The sequence below is a fragment of the Bufo gargarizans genome, chromosome 3 (genome assembly GCF_014858855.1).
Source record: "Bufo gargarizans isolate SCDJY-AF-19 chromosome 3, ASM1485885v1, whole genome shotgun sequence".
Classification (NCBI taxonomy): domain Eukaryota; kingdom Metazoa; phylum Chordata; class Amphibia; order Anura; family Bufonidae; genus Bufo; species Bufo gargarizans.
Window position 1 is genome coordinate 357603507 of NC_058082.1, and position 21421 is coordinate 357624927.

Below are 21421 nucleotides of genomic sequence, written 5' to 3' on the forward strand. Positions count from 1 at the left end.
AACAGTATCTACCACACTAGATTCCTGGCCTGTTTAATCAAATCCTAAGGACACAGTGGTTTTTGAAACAATGTTATTTGTATCAAGGAGAGGGACGAATGGGAGACTACATTTAACACCCCGAGGGTCATTTTGAATATCTAGTTATGCCATATGGATTGAGCAATGCCCCTGCCATTTTTCAAAATCTAGTTAATCTTATCTTCAGAGAGTATATCGGGAAATTTATGGTAGTCTATCTGGACGATATACTGATTTATTCTCCTAACTGGAAAACACATACTGTATGTATTTCGCATATTAGATGGGTTCGGCAGAGTCTGGGGGAGAACCAGTTATATGCTTAGGCATAGATATGTGTGTTTGGGGTCAAGGAGGTGTCATTTTTGGGGTACATTCTTACTCCTAAGGCCTTTAAGGTGGATTCCTCCAGGCAATCGTGGATTGGGTTCAGCCTACGTCCCTCAAGGCCCTTCAGCGTGTTTTGGGTTTTGCTAATTACTATCGTAAATGTATTACATTTGTTTCTGTAATTGTCAAACCACTCACGTACATGACTAGAAAGCGAGCAGATTTAGGTAACTGGGGTCCTGAAGCTGGTACTCAGTTTGTGTTCATAAAAAGATTTCTTGGTGCATCTATGTTAATCCAAACCAATCCATTTATAGTTGAGGTGGATGCTTCTAAGGCTGGGGTGGAAGCCGAGCTCTTAGAAGAAACACAGGCTTTTACTCATCTCAGGCCATGTGCTTTTTTTTTTGTCATAAAATTTTCTCCAGTTAAAAAGAACGATGACATTGGTAATCAGGAGCTCTTGCCATAATGTGGGCCTTTGAAGAGTGGCGCCACTTTCTTTAGAGAGCTCAACATCAAGTGAGAGTGATTACGGATCACAAGAATTTCACTTACTTGGAATCTACCAAATGACTTAATCCAGGCAGGCAAGGTGGGCTTTGTTTTTTACCCATTTTAACTTTGTTATTACCTTTAGGCCAGGACCTAAAAACGTTGAGGTGGACGCATTGTCTCAAAGCTTCTGCGTGGTCCATCCACCTGATTCGGAACCAGAATCTATTTTACCAGCGGGTGTCGTGATTTCTACCATCTTGCCTGATTTGATCTCTAAAATTGACATGGACAAAGATCTAGCCCCTGTGAACTGCCCAGGAGTTAAATTGTTTGCCCCAAGTCATCTTCACCTCTGTCTCCTTGGGGAATGTCACAATTCGGTATTAAGTGGTCACCCAGGAATCGTAAGTATCAAATAATTGATTTCCAGAGATTTTTGGTGGCCAACTATGTCTAGGGATATTACTGCTGATGTCTTTCTGTGATGTTTGTGCCCGGTCTAAAGTTCCTAGGTCACGTCCTGCTGGGGAACTGTGCCCTTTACCCATCCCTAAGAGACCATGGTCCCACTTGTCCATGGATTTTATCACCAATCTACCAGCTTCATAAGGAAAAACAGTGGCATGGATAATTGTAGACCGCTTCAGCAAGATGTGGCACTTTATGCCATTGAGTAAATTACCCAATGAAATGTTTTTAGCCATTTATTTATTGATCACGTTGTCCATTTACTTGGTCTCCCAGAGAATATTGTGTCGGATAGGGGCATCCAATTTGTTTCTAGTTTCCTTGTGTTCTATGTTGGGAATAAGTTTATCATTTTCTTCAGCATTTCATCCTGAATCTAATGATCAGACTGAACGTCTTACTCAAGCCTTAGAAGAGTGACTGAGATGCTATCAGAGAATCAATTTGATTGGGTCTGGCGCATATTTGAAGCTAGCAAAGTTTGCCTTAAATAACCATGCAAATTTGTCTATTTTCATCCATAATGGGGGTCAATCTTGTCTTCGTCATCTAATAACCTAGGGTTTGATGTGGTAGCCTGAGAAAATCCCAGAGGATTAAAAAAAACGTAAGCAGATTTAAAGCGTTCTCAGGGGTTGAATTTTTTGGTTGGGGATAAAGTTTGGTTATCGACTAAAAATTTGTATCCAAAGGTACCTGGGAAGTTTGCTCCTTGTTTCATTGGTCTTATGAAATTAATAAAACTATTAATATGGTTTCCTTTCATCTTAAGTTGTCTAATTCTTTTAAAAGTCATAATGTTTTCCACAATAGTTTGATAGTTTTAAGAAATATGTACCTCCCATATTGCAACTGCAGACTCCTCCTCCTCCTCCAGTTGAACTATTGGGTCAACTAGAGGACGAGGTGTCCAAGATTCTGGATTCTAGAATGGTTCGTAGCTCATTGTACCTAGTTAATTGTAGGTGACATGGTCCGGAGGAGAGGTCTTGGGTGGCTGCGAAAAATATAAATGCTAATGACTCGATCAAAAAGTTTCATGCCAAACCTTCTCCTTGGCTAAGGGTCCGGTTACCCCTCGTAGTAGGGGGTTACTGTCAAGTTCTGCCGACGGCACACTCCTCAGCAGGCAGTTTCACCGACATTCAGTTGTCAGGACAATGAGGCTGGGCTTGCTGGTTCAGGAAGTGCTAGCCAATCAGAGGTGTGCTGATGTCATCAGTCATGTGACGCTGAATGGGTCATATGACCAGGAAGTGCTACCTATTAAACAGGCAGCCTGCTAGCCACAGGTTGCCTGTGCTTGATTTCATCCACTGGATTGACACACGTGTGTTTGTTCCTGATGCTGATACACTGTTTGTTCCTAAAGCTAGCTTGCTGGCTTGTATCCTGACCTTGACTTTGTGTTACTGGTTCTGATTCTGTTTTAGTTTGGACTCTTCCAGAATTGACTTTGGCATGGTACGTTATCTGGCTTTGTCTTTATATACTGTGCCATTCTGTCACTAGTCTTTTGTTATTTTGTTCCCCTGTTTTACCCTCCCTGATTCTGGCCCAGCACATATAGAGGAAGGGACTGCCGTCCAGTTGCGGGCTGCCATTTAGGACAGATCATGCTAGTAGGTAGAGACAGGCAGGAGTACAGGGCTCACTGTTCCCTACCATGACAGAAAGGCTGTCACAGTTATCACATGCCCAGTAACGACTTTGATTGGTCTCCAGAGTCTTCACTGTGAGCGCAGCTGTCCAGTAACAGCATGGCTACAGATCTGCAGCGGTAGCAGTTCATAATGTAACCTGATGCTTTTATGCACCAGGTTACAGGTAACAGCCTACAGCCACGAGGTATATAGTTGTGCGGCAGTAGGTGGTTAAAGTGCATCTGTCAGCAGATTTGTATGTATGAAACTGGCTGACCTGATGCATGTGCACTTGGCAGCTGAAGACATCTGTGTTGGTCCCATATTCATATGTGCCTGCGTTGCTGAGAAAATTGATGTTTTAATATATGACAATGAGCCTCTACAAGCAACACGGGCATTGTCACTGCACCTAGAGACTCTATTCTCCCTGCTGCTGCTATGCCCTCTGTGTAAACGTAAACATCATAACGCCTGGCCTGTCAATCAAAGTAGAGAGGGCACAGCAGTTGAAGAGAGAGCAGAGCCTCTAGGAGTAATTGCAATGCCCCTGTTGCTCCTAGAGGCTACTTTGCATATCAGTACTTGGGACCAGCACATATACCTTCAGCTGACAAGAGTACATGCAATAGGCCAGTCAGTTTCAAATCTGCTGACAGATTCCCTTTAATATTGCATACGATGTAGTGGTAAGCTGGAAAAAAATCTAAATTGGGTGGAAATGGAAAAAAGGTATTATGCCGTAGTTTCGAGGGTTACGTTTTTACAGTGTTCTCTATGCAGTAAAAATTACATTAACTTAATTCTGCGAGTCAGCACAATTACAGCAATACCATCGTTTGTCTACTGTTTTAATACTTTAAAGAAAATAAAAACTTTGAAAAAATGTTTTCTTTGCATTACCATATTCTGACCTCAATAACTTTTCATATTTACTAATACGGAGCTGTGTGAGGGCTCATTTTTTGTGGGGAGATCCCTATTTGTTATTGATCTTATCTTAGGGTGTGTATGACTTTTTGATTAAAAAAAATGTGTGAGCTGAAGTGACCATAAATCGTTAAAGCAACCATTTTTTTTTTTTTTTAAACCCTTTGCCTACTATCCTTTGACTATAATCAACATCTGTGCAGAGACCACAACTGTATGTTAATCGTGAAGCTGTGGGAGCAGGGAGCTTGCTGTCAGTGACAGCAGCGCATCCTATAGAGAAGGTAGGGATGGTTTTTCATCATCCCTGCTTTCCCCATCACTCTATATGCAGCTCTCATGGAGTGCTGTGTATACACATCAGGAAGCGGAAAAGCTGCTTCATGCTCTGGTACCAGCAGTCAGGTGATCACCAGAGGCTGTTAGTCTGCACAAGCTTCTGGGTCTTAGCAGACCCAGATCAGCTAAGCAGTGAGGTGGCACAGCTCTGTGCAAACCCTCTGCTGGCTGTATTCCCCCTTGTCACTGGAACTAATGCAGTATGGCATCCCCAGTTACAGGCGAAATCGTCAATAAATAACAAAAAAAAATTAATGTTAAGTGTCCCCAAAGGTATATGGAGGTAACAAGTGTAAAACATAATAAATAAAAAAATGCAATAAGTAAAATAAAAAAATGCAACCAAATGACCACATTGCAGCTTCTAGTCCTGCACGCATAAGCCTCATGTATCGTAGAAAAAAAAAGTGCTATTATTATTATCATTATTTACATAACCAAACGTAAAAAAAAATATGGCTTTCAGAGACACAGGTTGTGAAAAAAACAAACGCATAATGTACCTGGTCAGGAATGGGGGGTAAATAGCCGGGTCTTCAACTGATTGAAATGGGGAAAAGAGGGGGTGATTTTAATTTTTAGATATTTTTAGTTTTAATTTTTTTATTTTAGTTACATTTAGGGGACCTTAACAAGTGATTGTATGATCACTTCTCTCATACAATGCAATGATTTAACATTACAGTCTATGGGAGAAATACTACATTCCTACATTCCTGCCTGTGGCAGTGCTTGATAGGCACTTTACTGTGGCAAGCTTCAGAAGGCTGGAGGTTGCCATAGCAACTGAATGGCTGCAGCAATCTCACCGCGAGGGACCTGCTAAGGCACTGGGAGCACAGCGCTCCCAGCAACCGACTGTTTAGATGACATTGTCACAATTGACTTAATGTCCATGTGATTGGCAATATCTCTGATCACAGACTCTGCCACCAACTGCATGCTGTGTAAAACAGCAGGCATCCAGCAGCTATGGCTTCTGAATAGCCGCCATCTTTAAAGACTCGACATCCGGCGTACATTTACACTTGATGTCGGGAACCAGTTAAACCATATCCATTGCATAAAATCAAGCACACAATCATGCACCCTCCATAGACAAACACTGATTGTTTTTAAAACATTATTGGATGTCACCTCTGCCACAAGTCAGTTTGTGAAATTTCTAATTAGCTCATCACTTCTCCTGACATTGAACGTAAAATGTATTGACCACCGGCCGTTAGTTACAACAAGCAAGTAGCAGTGTCTACACAGCTCCATAATATCTGTCATAGAAAACTTTACAAATCCCAACAACAAGCTCCGGGTGGGCCTCGTCCTCTGGCGGTGTTTTATAGATGATGTTATTTTTATTTGGGAAGGGTTTTTAATTGAAATTAATAAAAATGAGTTTTATTTGGATTTTACTCCTATTTATAACTCAAAATAAATCAATTCTTTAGATCTTACTATTTATACAAGGGGGGAAAAGATATGCACGAAAACATATGAGAAACCAACAGACTCCAATAGTTATATCTCAAGGGGCAGCTGTCATTTACCTCGATGGCTGGATAATATACCCAGGAGTCAATTCATGCGCATTAGGAGGAACTGTACAGAGATGACAGAATATGAAAGGGAAGCAGAAAAATTACTAAATAAATTTGAGTCCAAAGGATATAATGTGAACAAGCTTTTAGAATAAAAAGATGAATTTAAACAAATTAAGAGGGAACAAATTTAGAAAAATTTAATAGTGGAAAAAACGGTGTTAAAGAAACAGAAAGAAAATGTAGAATAAATTCCACCCATAATTATCCCGTATAATGCAAAAACAAAATTGTTTAGGAATATTGTGAGGCGACACTGGGACATTTTAAATGAAGATAAAGTGATGGGGAACTTATTTCCGAAAGCCCCATCGTTTGTGTATAAAAAAAAAAGCAGCAAATATTGGGAATATAGTTGCACCCACAAAAAAATGTGCCACCATAATGAAAAACAAAAAAGAAAACGATAAGTACCTGCTAAAAGGATTTTTTCCATGCTAAAAATGCATGGCTTGCAAGAAAACGCAGAAGAACAACATTAAACTGACCCAGATAATAAATGGGGACGGCACGTATGAATATAACATCAGAGATTATATAACATGCAGTACAAAAAGAGTTATTTATGCAATAAAGTGTCCATGTGAAAAATTGTATATTGGACGTACAAAGAGACAGCTAAAAAAACGGGTGAGCGAACATTTGTATTATATTAATAAGAAATCTGAAAGGCACCCTTTTTCAAGGCACTTTAGAGAAAAGCATAATGGGAAGTTTGAGGGGTCTTCATTTTTTGGGCTAGAAATAGTTAAAATGGACACACGGAGAGGAGATTTTATAAAAAGTATGTCTAAGAAAGAAACACAATGGATTTTCAATATGGATATATTGGTTCCAAAGGGCCTAAATACAGATTCACGGATTCATGGCGCTGGAGGTAATTAACATCGGAAAGCGGGGATAATAAAAGAAGGCCATCAACAGCACCCGAATTATTCCCTGACGAAGAGCAGCGCACTGTTCGAAACGCGTCTGCTGTTTTTTGGTGCTTACAGCAGCTCGTAGCTCAAAGTGGTGACGTCACCGGCTCCCTTTGCGAGCGTGAGTTTTAACGGAGTTTCACTACTGGCCGGGGCAAACTCCAAACAGCCTTTTACCTGCAAGACCCCATGCGCAGAAGAATCCATATAGATTGATACTTTTGGGCAAAGAGGTACTTCGATTCCATATATTGGAAACAAGGTAATCTTGATGACAAGGCTGATGTGGAACGGTACAACACTGTCCTAGTGAATTGGCAGTAAGGGTCATCAGTGATAGGCTGAGCATGGTGTCAACTTATCTATATACAAGTGACTTCTCCTGACATATTTTATTTTATTTATTTATTTGCATTTCCCATTTAATAACAATTCTCTTGGGCTATTCTCTTATTATTCTTGCTAGAAGTTTATGAATTAATTGCTAAGAGTCAATAATAAAGGTCCAGCTATGTGGATGTTACCAGCTGGGGGCATGTACATGCACAGTCTGACACTATTCAATCAATGCTGCCAATGGCAGCCTGTGTAAGGATTGCTGCATAAACTTCTGTGGAGGTATGGAGGAACTTAAGTGTCCTGTACAGAGCCATGACCTCAACCTCATAGAGCATCTTGTACCTGTCCTCACAGATGCTACTTTTGCTGAATGGGCAGAACGGACACAAATGTCCACAGACATACTCCAAAATCTTGTGGAAAACCTGTCCAGAAGAGTGGAGGCTGTTATAGACACACAAAGTAGGGTTAAATCCACTGTTGGACTGGGGTGCCTAGGCCCCACCAGTGAAATTCATTCTGTTGGCCCACTTTACAGCTACATGGGCACTTTAAGAAGACAGGTTCCTGGGGAGGTTGATACTGGTTGGCCTACCTCTTTAGCTAGAAATCCTCTCAGCAACCTAATGTATCTATAGTAATAAACTTAGGAGTTTGCTAAGTAACCTATCCAGATTTTAATATATGACCATGGGCTGGTTGATTTGAAGTTACTGTATATAGAGCTTACATATTCTGCAGTGTTGTACAAAGATAGTTGTCACTCACATCAGTTCCTGCTCCTATTAGGGCCTACAATCTGAATTGCAAATGAACCTATGCTCAGTATGCTTTTGGAGATAAAAACTAGAGCACATGGTGGAAACCCACGCAAATACAAAAGAACATATACTAACTCCATGCAGAAGATGTACGTCAAACTCTAATCTAGGAACCCTGTTCTGCAAGAGCTAATCACAGCCCATGGGATGTCCAACAAGCTCTTATAGGTGTGATGTCCAGGTGTCCACATACCTTTGGCTATAAATATATATACACATACACACACATGTTTATCTTACAGGAAATAAAAGCAAATTACATGTGCTAATCCTTGCCTACTAAGGGTTGTTAAACAGGTTCTCACGGCAGCCTCCCTCTGCTATTCTACATTTATTTCAATAATTTAATTAGCATGCTGGTATATGACTGCAGGGAGAAAAGCATATGGCTTCAACATCAGTTCATAACAAATCAAACATTTTATGTGAAAGTCTGATGTTACAGGCTTTCAGGGGGGAAAACTTTCAACAGTGCATGTACCCAGATACATATTATATATGTGTCGTCCCGGCAAGGGTACCACTATGTTACACGGAAGCAAAGATATGGTGGCCTGAATAATGTTTGACTTTTTAACAAGTCTTGGAACATGATAAGTTCAAATAGCCAAGCCATATATCCATCCACAGAAAGCTGTTTCGGGGGACGTGCCCCTCATCAAAAATCTGGCTGGCTGAGTGAGATGCCTCAGACTGATGAAGGGCAAGCACCCCGAAACAGGTCTCTGCAGGTGGATATCGTATATGGCTTGGCAATATACCCTTGTCATGTTCCTAAAATACTGACTCATAGGTTGCACTAGATGGTTCTCTCTCTCTGGGAGATGCACCTTTGTATATTATTTTCCCACAGAGCATTGCCACTAAAGCCCTGACCACCCTTTAACATACCTTTCTGGACAGCATGAACATTCTTTTGTGTGATTTTGTGTCTACAATCACATATATATGTTATTGTATGTGAACATTTAAAAGAAATCTCTCACCATCATTACTGCTGGCATCGAGCGGTAAAAAAAAGCTGAACACCCCTCCCACCGATGATTGACAGCTTTTTCTCTATTAGTATGCATAAAGAGGAAGATATCAATCATCAGCAGGTGGGAGGAGCTATCTCCACGGGTCATGAATATAAGAAAATAAGAGAAATTCTTCCTCACAGCACGTTGACAGAGCTGCAGCTAATAAACAGTACATTCCTCTGATATTATATAACACAGAATGAAGGTCATGACGGATCCACTTTAAAAATTCTGTACTAGCATTTTACATGAAAATGTACATCCACCAGAAGCTCAATAAACCCTCAGACTACAAAATTAAAATACTGCAAATGGTTAAGCAATGTAAAATAATAGCAAGCCAAAGGCAGGAAAACGTTTTTGGCAATGCATTTGAAGGGTCATTAGTTGAACTAAAATAAAAGAAAAATCTGAAACTTGGATGACTTACAAAATGTAACCTTAGAAATGAGGGCATTATTTTTTTGAAGTAGAATACAATCCCATTGACCCGGCAGAGTGACATTCAGGTCAGGACTGAAACTGCTAAGCGCAACAAGACAATTATTATTATTATTATATGCACAAAATAAGTGGATGAGTGAAGAAGAAAGGACGGATGGGTGTAGGCAGTTTCCTGTAGTTGGAAACTCTGTCTCTATATTTCCAGGGTCAATCATACACATATGTGACCGCCCCAGCTAAGAAAACATAACTGAACCTAGACTGTCCAAGCTGGATCAAGATAGACCACTGACTCCCGTGGATCTTTTCGCTTACTAGAACTGCACTTTCTATTTCATTTTTCATCATTTATAACATTGCCAAGTTTGATGGGTAGGAGACTAGAAAGGATTAAAAGATTACAGGAATATGCTACTTTATACATGGGAATCATAAATACATTTTAAATCACTTCTAAAAAGTCAAGTATTTAGCACACAATGGCCTTGCAAATCCGCTCACATATTCTCTGCACCATATGAAGGGATTAGAAAACATACAAAAACCTGGTCTAGTGCAAGTACTCTTAGCATATCTTAGGTGTACTCGTGGAGTACTTCAGGTTAACAGAAAATGCTATTTATTGCATTAACTGCTAATTATTTTAGTTGGCAGATGTATAGAAGACAAGATTAGCTCAACAAATATCGAAAAACTGAGAAGGTGGCAACTGAAGGATGGGATGAGCTGTAAACTGTAGCAGAAAATAGGATCTATCAATGTGACACTACCACTGATGCTGGAGATACTGCTGTGTGATATAGCACATTGTAAGGACAAAAAGATCCTCAGTATTGTGGAACTGCAACACAACTCCGTTCACATTAATTTAGCTATGTTGCAGTTCCTTCCACATTTCTGCACAAGTAAAATTGATGAAGATCCTGCAAAACCTAACCACTGCTGCAGCTCATGCACTATAAAGGCCCCATACAGAGAAACTCTAATGTTTACACACAGGGTTTGGTTGTAGCTAGAAGCCTTGAACAGACTTACAGTATGGAGCACATTTATTAAGACCGGCCTTTTAGATTCCATAAAGCCTCATAGCGCAGGCCTCTCCATAACTTCAGATCATCCAGTACCGCTTCTAAATGTCTTACATTTAGACAATTTTGTACGACTAAAACAGGCGTAGAAAAATATGAATGAGACGGGCCTCCCTGACCATCCCCTTCTCCACCCACGCCACGCCCAGAATTTTAGAACTGGGGCAAGTGTGGAAAAGTCGCAGATTGCAGCGCAACACCATCTGCACCTGAAATAGGCCTAATTTAGGTGTATTTCAGCTTAGCTAATGACCCCCTATGTCTGTATACGAGTTGTTGACATGAAATAGCAGCATTTGCTGGATCAGTTACAGCATGGTTCTCAAGCTGTGTTCCACCTCATCATGTTTGACCATCCTCTGAAAGCAAGGAAATGTGTTGCCTTAGTCTCAGCACATACTGTTAGTCATGCCAGAATTTTTTTTACAAATGTTTGCCTCTCTTATCATTATCTAGATAAAATAATTTTACTCTTTATGTTATTCTTAATATTTCCTGACTGAATATCTATAGTCCTCAGTTATAAAGAGTATAACAGTATCTTTAACTTTGAATATATCCTCATCATCCATCAAGTTGTCCCCAAACATCTTTATAGCAGTACATTCAAACGTTGATGTTAGTTATAATGAAGCTGTCTTGCACTATATTTGCACCCACCATAAAATGCTATTTAAGTAACTAACACCCATCCTTTTCTTCAAATCATAACGTTCATGTCAAACTGTAGATATTCTTATTCCCACATATCAAATGTTAGCATCCTCATGACTAATAAAACATGTACAGATGTAATAAAATAGTGATGTTCTTTAAATAGACTCCACAGAGCGCAAATAGAATATCCTATCTACAATAGATCTTACTATTATATGTAGAACTAAATGATTGATGCATTCACTTTGTCTATAGCATCCAGACTTATATTAGAAGATTTTTACATATGTCTGAATTAAATGGACACTAAACCCAGAATTCAAACAAATAAAAAACAGCCACGAAAATGTAAGACCATCACCTTATTTGTCTTTCTTATTTGTTCTTGTTTCCTCAGATATCATAATTCCAGACCATAGAAAACAAAATACAAAAGCAGTGTTCTCTCAGGCTGCAACCATGACCTTTTCCCCTTCTGCTCCCCTCTCGGATGCAAATACACAAGAGCCAGGAAGTTTAGGTGGAGAGGGCTGAGTTTAGGCTGCATAATTTTTGTCTACACAGCATGGTCAGTTTGTTGGAAGGGATCTACTAGTTACTAATAGTACAGTACAGTAAAGTAGATTTGGTGACAGCACCAGCCATAGTACCAATAGTATCAGTTGTAGTGCATACAGCTGAACAGTTAATCTGCATAGCTATGCAGTGTTAATCCTTCTCTTCGCACCATAACTGTGGAGATTTGGCTGTTATCAGTTTTGGAAAGCTGTGTAGAATGTGGACATATGCTGGAGATCAAACTATGTATATAGTATTTTCTGACTGTTGTCCTTATTTTATACTTAGGGATATAGGGGGGTCATTACATTTACATTTAGTCCATTTTCTATGCTTAAAACAGGTGTAGAAAGTGACGAATAAGAGGGGCCTACCAGCCCGTCTCCTTCCCACCCATGTCAGCTGTAATAGGGACTGCTAAAATACAAAATCTACCAAATAAATCATTTTTGTTACTCCCAAATAGTGCCCTAGCTAGGCAGATTTGCCTTTCATAGTCCTGGAAAGCTGGGTTACAACTATGTGGAGCTGTAATATACACTACAGATACTAAATCCACCAAGATAAATCCTCCTCACAATTCCTAAATAGCGTCATCGCTAGGCAGATTTGCCATTCATGGTCCTGGGAAAGATGGGTTACAACCATGTGGACCTATAACCAAGACTGCAGAATACTTAATCTACCAAGATAAACCCCCCTCCCCATTCTTAAACAGCACAATAGCTAGGTAGATTTTCCTTTTAGGGCCCTGGCAATGCTGGGTTACCACAATGTGGAACTGTAACAAGGAATGCTAAATCTACCAAGCATTACATGGAACTCATTGACATGAATGTGTTGTCTTCTAATGCAATGATGCGCCAGATCTTTCAGAGAGAGATTCCCTTTGTAGCCAAATTCCCCACAACCTAATAGATTAGGGTTCTAGAATTCATAAAAGTTGTTTGTTTTTTTTTACACCAAACAACCCCTCAAAAAGAATGCGTTTTGCCGCATTTTTTGTAAAGCATTTTTCAGGCAGCTTTTTTATGCTTTTTTTTTTTTAAGACTTCACAGCTTGGTTTCTATGCCAACCATAGAAACTCCACCATTCTTCTTCATCCCAGAAGCCATTTTAGATAACATATCATAGCACATCTGTATGTTCACTATAAGCTCCAATAATTGCATTAAAGTACGCAGAAATTAAATGGGCCTTTTAATGAAAATTTTAGCAAACATATCCAGAATTGCACTTTTTTGTACCAAAACAAATAAAAGTACACTCCCCTTTTTTAAAACTTATTCAACTATATTAAATTCTATACTACTTTTCCCACAAGTGTTTTTGGTGCATTTTTTCTGCTTCCCATTAATTTGAATGGGAAAATCAGTGCTGGTTCTGCGCTAGATAGTTAATGCTGCTTCTTTTTTACATGCTTCTTTTTGACACGTGTAGACTCAGTGCTGACTCAAATTAATGAGAGGCTGTTTATAAGTGTTTTCTGACGCGTTTTATGGATGTAAAATCTGTGGAAAAAAACGCGCAAAAATCAACTGTGTGAACTGACGCTAATACATAACACCTTTAACTATAAATGTTCAGCTGCAGTGAGAAGCCCTTGCTCCTTGCTACCTTACTACAGTCAGCAGAAGAGGAAAGAGATAGACAGTAGTATCATTTGACTGCAGGATCAGACTACATAGGGTTTATTTGTAGTCTGTAAACATGGAGAGCTACACAGGAGCATCTATAATTGAAGAATATTTGCAGTTATTTTTAAGATGGATCAGTGAACAGTAAAATCTCTCAGTGATAAATGCTATGAGAAAATTGGAAACTTTAGGGTGATTAAACTGGCCCACAGTGGAACAGGTAAATACACCAGTAAGGCCCTGAGCCAGGGTGGGCCCCTACTCCCCTTTTCCCTGCACAACTGGCCCATGGCATGGTTCCCTGACTGCGCAACATACAAAATAGCAGCATACAGCATCTCAACCAACATATGCATCTAAATAAAAATAAATCTAAGTAGATTATCTAACAAACTACTTAGTTTATTATTATAGATACACTGTGTAGTTGAAATCACTTTGCAGCATGGTCAGGTAGCTGTACAATGGGCCCCCTGAATGAGTTACACTGGTGGTCCCTAGGAACTGATCCCTGGGCTCCTATTCTGTCCAAGAAGGCTGCATTGCTTCTCCGACTACATGAAGCACATTGTGCCTCAGTAATCCAAGACACTTCCTGCTTATCCTCCCTGCTCTTGGATTAGCCCACACTAATCACATGAGCAATGCTGGCCAATCCAAGAGAATCGGGAAATGTCTTGGGCTACTCAGTGCACATTGAGCATCGGGTAGACTGAGAGGCAATTTGATTGCAGAACAGAGGGCTGGGAAATAGTGAATATGTAGCTGAAAAAATGAAAATGAGGGTGCCAGGTAAGTGTTCTATGATTCTCCAGTTATTGTCATTTCTATTTATTGAATTCATGAATTGCTTTAAAGGGGTTATCCCACTTCGCCTATTTATACTTACCTGCTGCCAGCGCCGTTCACTTCCTGGATTTTGGCTGGGGGCGGGCTTCATCTTGATTGAAGTCTTCTCCCGGCCGGGCTGCGCAATCAACTGTACGTGGTTCTGTACTATTCTGGCCAGGAAGAAGTCACCATCGCGCATGCGCTGCGGCGTGCATGTTCAGGACAGCGAGTGGCCCGGCTGGGAGAAAAGTAGGATTCTTCTGCGCAAGCGCGGCCACCAGGATTCCGGAGAAGAGCGGTGGCCGTAACCAGGGGAAACCGAATGACAACAACGAGGTAAGTGGGGATGAATTTTATCCTAAATGGTGGGAATTTGTTAATCAAATATAGTTACTAAAATGATCACTGTCAAATCATTAATAGATTTAACAGTGATCATTATGATGGGATAACTACTTTAAGGGTCCATTTACACAGAGTGATCCTGATCATTGCCCACTCAATACCAAGTACAGACACTATACGATGTATGGTGTTGTGCTTGGTAAGTGCCCGGGAGGCCCCTGCATTCTCCAGAGCTCCGTTGAGTGCCCCAACTTCCTGAAACAGCTGATCGGCTTGGGTAACGATTGGTTGGGACCACTGCCGTTGCGATACTGATGGCCTATCTTGTGGATAGGTCATTAATGTTATTTAAGCTGCTATTTTAGTGCTTTCTTATGTTGTTGTTTTTTTTTACACATTTAATTTCTATTCTGTGCTTTACATATACAAGCAGGGTTGTATTGAGATATGTTATACACTAGCTCAATGACAATTAATTTTATTTTTGTTTATCAGACGTACATTTTACAAGTTTAACTCATTTCTGAGATGTTGCCCGCTTGCAGACACCTGAGGCTAATGTCTGCGATCAGTGAAAATGCTGACATTTAACGCCTCAATTGTGACCATAGGATTTGAGGCGGCTTTCCCTGGGACTGCTGCTCCTAGGGTCTGAACAGCTTCCCCGTGTGGAGTTCAGGGAAGCCATTACCTCTCTATAATAGCCTGGGTTTCTCTGAAGGAACCCAGGCGATTACCACTGTCATTCTCATGAAGGCCTGCAGGTGGCAGGGGTCCACAAGAAAATAGTGAATCTCGCATACAAGCTAATTTATTGCAGCATAAGGGAGAAGCGATCTGAAGATTTTCTATTCAAGTCTCCTAAAGGAACTTAAAGAGGACCTTTCACCGGTCCTGATATTACCATATAAATACCAGGGCATATTGATGAGTCGTGATATTGTTTTTTTTTTCTTCTGTGGGCTGCTCGGTTCCCTAGCTGTGGCCCCCATTCTGGTTTCCCTCCCTGTATGTAAATCCATACTAATCGAAACAGGGAGGGGAGACGGCCGTGTTTCTTAGTGAGCGTCTCCTTCTCCCTGGCTGTGAGCTGGCCAATCACAGTTGAGGGTGTCACAGCAAGGGTGAATGTTGTGGACAAGAAAGAGCAGCTTTTAAATAGATTATAACTCCCTAGACTGACAGCTTGGGGCCACTTAAAGAGGACCTGTCACCTGTCCTGACATGCCTGTTTTATTAGTTACATGCATTTCCCATGAAATAACATTTCTGGGGCATCTATTCTTATGGCTCTATGTTGTGCCATTCCTTTATTTTATTATATCTACCAGAAGTTATGAATTGCTAGCAATCTGCAGTAAAGGTACACAGGGGTGCTATCCAGTTGAGGTTGTGTACCTGCACAATGACAGCATTGGCTGGAGAGACTGTGCAGAGACATCGCCCCCACTAATCACTGCAGTGCTGCACTCAATGTGTGCAGTGCCAAAGCCAGATGTTCTGCATGAACCAGAGGATCCGCAGAATATTGTAACAATATCTTCCTTTCTGAGCTCTGCAGTCTGCCCATACAGCATTTTTCAACCACATATGGGGTGTTTCTCTAAGCTGCAGAATCAGGGTAATAAATTGATTAAATGGAAAAATTTTAATTTCACCTTTATTTTGCTTTCATTTTTATGGAACACCTAAAGGATTAATAACATTTCTACAACCAGTCTTGAATAATTTGAGGGGTATAGATTCTAAAATAGAACACTGCTAATTTTGCCAAATTTATTGTAAATGATTATTTTTTAAACAAAAGTAAAACATATCGACCCAAATTTACCAATAACATGAAGTACAATGTGTCACAAAAAACATTTTCAGAATGGCTTGGATGAGTAAAAGCATTCCAAAGTTATTACCACATAAAGAGACACATGTCAGATTTGCAAAATTAGGCTTGGTCAGGAAGGGGGTAAATGTTCTGGCCTGACAGAAGAGACAGAAGAACAAGTTCAATGTGAGAAACTCGTTGCGTGTGGAAGTGTAATTTCCCAATCTGACCTCAGAGAGTATAGTACAGCACTATAATGATTTATAATGCTGTGTGTTCCTGCTAGACCTGAAATCTATTGAATTACACTGACATATTGCTGTAGTACAGTACAATAGATTCCAGGTCACACAGCCGTATAAATCACTATAAAGCTGTGTTATCCTGACAGAGGAACAGAGGCCAGAATGAGAAATTACATTGCCTCATGCAGCGAGTTTCTCGCATTGAACTCGCTAGTTTGTGTTTGGCCTACGATGGATCCTCAGCTAGTGCTAAAGGCATCAATAACAGCTTTGTATAACTAATATGAACAAAAAATTACAAAAAAGTTCTTCTGTCACAAAAGTTCTGTCGCATATACAGTTCTCCTGTAACTTTATCCTTATGTATTGCATGTCTAACAATGTCAACACGTCTAACAATGTCAGTAGCTATTTGTTTCTAATTGTTGCATACACACAAATTACTAGGAGTACAAAATGAAGAAGACATGGATCAATCCATGGCGCCATTAGACTAAGGCCTCATGCACGCAGCCGTTGTTTGGGTCCGCATCCGAGCCGCCGTTTTGGCGGCTCGCATGCGGACCCATTCATTTCAATGGAGCCGCAAAAGATGCGGACAGCACTCCGTGTCCTGTCCGCATCCGTGGCTCTGTTCCGCGGCACCGCAAAAAAAAACATAACATGTCCTATTCTTGTCCGCGATTTGCGGACAAGAATAGGCATTTATATTGCCGGCAACACTGGCGCCTTCCGTTTTTTTGCGGATCCACAGTTTGCGGACTGCAAAAAACGGCGCGGTCGTGTGCATGTAGCCTGTCATTCCATTAAGAGTAGGACTGCACAGTAATATTGACTAGGCTCTGGGATTTAACAATGTAATATCATAATATTAAATATTGGCGCCCATAGACAACGGTGAAGATTTATCAAGACAGGTGCTTTCTGCATCCATTGCAATATCCCCTGCACTGCCGGAGGATGCACCACATTTATGGCGAGGCACACTCCGTGTCATACATGAGACACATCCCTTGGAAGTGTGTGCGCCTAAACAGCAATCTACGACAGCTCTGAGGTGCCATAGATTTCTAGCTTCATTTGTGCCTGAAAACTGGTGTAAATGAAGATAGATTTGTCTCGGCTGTTGGCCACACCCCATTCCCTACTTTGTCATGCCCCCTTTTGGAAAAGTGTCGAGGTCAGCTAAAAGAGGCATTTGTTATTTTTTTAGATTTTTTTCAAGAAGTCACTTTTCTGGCACAAGGGAGAAAATAGATCTCCTCCCTCCTGACGAAGCCGCTGAGGTGAAACGCGCGTCGAGGTCTCGCGCTTAGGGCTTTACCTACTTGTGTTCATCATGTCCTCAGGTACGTTCCATGTATAGCACTACGTTATCTCTATACATGGTTTCACATCACATCCATATTAGGCCCAAGATATAATTCGGTGGGGCATCATTATATCCTGATATCCAGTGACCGACTCTATTCGTGACATGTTATTATATATGTCTTGGCCCTGGATGTCCATCTTTCTTTGATGTGAGGCGTTATTCATGTACAACCAGCTATTTATTTATTCTGCTACATAATATATACCCCCTTTGCGGGTCACCTCCACTATATGCTATGCAGATTTGGTTGTCCGTGTACTATAACTACCTTTACCTGTAGGTTATCCATGCTTATCTTTGCGTGGACACACATGGTCACGCAGTTGTGTATATTGCCCTTTGCTTCTCTGTATACTGTCTACCATCCTGTCTTTTCCCCATTTTTATATTTGATAATAAAGTGATATTTTGGTATATTATCTCCACTTGCTTTTTTTGTTTATAGATCAGTTGCTATACAGGTGGAATGTGTTGCTGTCTAGGTTGGACAGAGAGGTTTCTGTAGGTTTAATAGTATTCTAGCTTCATTTGTGCCTGAAAACTGGTGTAACTGAAGATAGATTTGTCTCGGCTGTTGGCCACACCCCATTCCCTCCTTTGTCATGCCCCCTTTTGGAAAAGTGTCGAGGCCAGCTAAAAGAGGCATTTGTGATTTTTTTGATTTTTTTCAAGAAGTCACATTTAAAAACTAAATTTTTAAAGCCACTTTTCTGGCGCAAGGGAGAAGATAAATCTCCCCCGATGTGCTGTAGCTCAGCAATAATCCAAGCACAATGTCAGATGGTCCCGTCGCTGCCGCAGTAGAGCCGGTGAGTCAACAATGAAAGTTGCCACATATAGTCCAAACCATCTCACATTCGCTATCATTTAGTACTTATCTTTTCTTTATCATAAGTATATTGCATTTATAAGATTCCAATTCTCAGAAAAGCTGCTAATTTAGCTGGGATTTAGATGTGAATCTTCCCATTATACTTAGCAGTTAACCTAACCCTTCATGGTCATGAGTGCTATAACTTAAAGTCAGCACCCCTGCAATGTAATTATACTTCCCTATAGTTGCCAACCCGATGTGTGAAATATGTGTACTACTGAGGCCTGTGCAAACCTCCCCAAGTGATATGCTGAATAATTCATGTGTGTAGCATGTAACAGCGATAAAGAGCAAGTCAACGGGTTGACACATGCTGACTTCTGTCTCTTTTGTGATAAAACTGCTCACACCGCTTCCTTTCTAACACTGTGTTTGTCTAGTGCGAGCTAACAGATCTGCTAAGAGACAAGCCTGAACACAATGTAATCCAGCAAAAAAAAAAAAAAAGACTGCTTAAATCACAAATGTCTTGCAATGCATTAGCCATAAGATATAATCAATCGGAGACGTGGAATAAAGTGTCATGGATGTGATATATTTGATGGCTTACAAAAAATAAAAATAATAGAAACTGTTTGAGGCCCTGATCTCTTTATCAGCCTTAGGGCTCATGCACATGACCGTATGCCCTCCGAGACATGCGGTCCGTGAGCGGGCCATATGTCCCGGAGCGGCATACATTGTGCACACGGGAGTGCACAGCATCATAGGCTACTATGATGCTGTGCACATCGGGCCGCCCGTGGGGCTATTGTCCTGCACTCATCATAACCTATGATGTTGTGTACTCCAGTGCGGACGGTGTATGCCGCTCCGGGACTTATGGCCTGCTCACGGTCGTGTGCATGAGCCCTTATTCAGGTGGCCATAGCTCAGCTCCATTTTAGCTTTTGTGCTATTGCATGCAGCAAACTGGCAGCATAAACTGACCCACAGAGCCAATTTTAAATCCAAAGCAACTTAACGCAACTCAAAGGGTTGCCCAAGTTAAATAAAACGTAGGCATCCCCTATAAATTCAAGTAAATAACAAAAGAATCAATACTTTCCCCTTTTCTGTTCTCCTAGCGGTGCGCTGCAGTCCTCCTCATCACTGACAACACTGGCTGCAGAAGGGACATTCCGTACACATAGTATATAGCGAAGAAGGACCAGCACTCACTTTCTTGAGGATATAAAGAGACGTTTATTCAAGGCATAATAGCAGCATCAGTGACTAGTTTCCGCTCAAGCCTGAGCCTTTTTCAAACTGCAGGCTTGAGCTGAAACTAAAGATAATTACAAACAGTGGGATCCCACAGGAGGTTGCCACGCTGTTAGTTACAGAAGAAAAAGGAATTAGGTGGTCACTTGGACCTTAGCGTGTTTCTGCAACCTCTCTGACAATATTATTAAAAATAACTCTTTATTGTAATTACTTTAAAACACATATAGCCACTTGGGATCAAATGGTTAAAACTCTCAGGAGGGATTAGTTCAGGGATATGATATCTTGTGCTGGTATGTGATTCACATGTTTTTTTTTTTTTTTTTTTTTTAGCTGAAACTAGTCACTGATGCTGCTATTATGCCTTGAATAAACGTCTCTTCATATCATCAAGAAAGTGAGTGCTGGTCCTTCTTCGCTATATACCAGTGGGACGCCTTCCCTGGATGCGTGCACCACGTGCAAACTGCAGTGCCGACCCATCTTCTTCAATTCCGTACACATAGGTCACCGTGCAGCCTACGCAGTATTCAGGATGTCACTGCTGAAGCCAGTGATTAACTGTAATAATGAGCATTGTGCAAGGAACATCACCGCTGCAGCCAGGAAATCAAACATTGGCAAGGAGGACCAGAGTGCATCCCTGGAAGCAGCAGGGGGAAAATGGTATGTAAGGCTTATTTAGTTATTTACGTATATAAGGGCTACCTAAGATTTTATTGGATAACCCATTTAAGTTGACCGGCTTTAGATATAAAATCTGCACTGCAGGTCACTTTATTTTGTGAATTTGCCACACGCATTTCCACGTATCCAATATTGCATACAATGTAGTGGGGAACTGGAAAATTCCAAATTAGGTGGAAATGGGAAAAAAACACAAAAGTTTTATGGGTTTTGTTTTTACGGCGTTACCTATGCAGTTAAATTAACATGTTACTTTCATTCTCAAGGTCAGTAGGATTACATTTATACCACATTTTGTGCAGTTTTTCTCGCTTTTTAATGCTTAAAAAAAACTGGAAAAAAATATATTTTTTTAATTATATGTATAGAGCTTTGTGGCGGCTCATTTTTTACGGGACGATCTGTACTTTTCATTGATGTCACTTTGGGGTGAGTATGACTTTTTGATCACTTTTTATTACATTGTTTGTGGGAGGTGAAGACACCAAAAAACTGCAAATTGCCCATTTTGACTTTTCACTTCCATTTCACAGTTTGCCATATGGGATAAATATTTTTAATAGTATGGACGTTTTCACATGAGGTTATGCACATGATGTTTATTTTTTTATTGTTTATCTATTTTGATTTTGGAGAAAGGGAGGAGATTAGAATTTTAATATTTTGTTAATATTTTTTAATTTTTAACATTTAATTTTTACCCTTTTTATAGTTTTCTTAGGGAA

General features: G+C 40.5%; 1 protein-coding gene across 2 annotated transcripts in view; it reads right to left on the reverse strand.

The window, feature by feature from the left end:
- Positions 1-21421, reverse strand: part of PTPRU (protein tyrosine phosphatase receptor type U) — a 121255-nt gene that overhangs the window by 65086 nt on the left and 34748 nt on the right. The gene's annotated exons all lie outside the window — the stretch shown is intronic.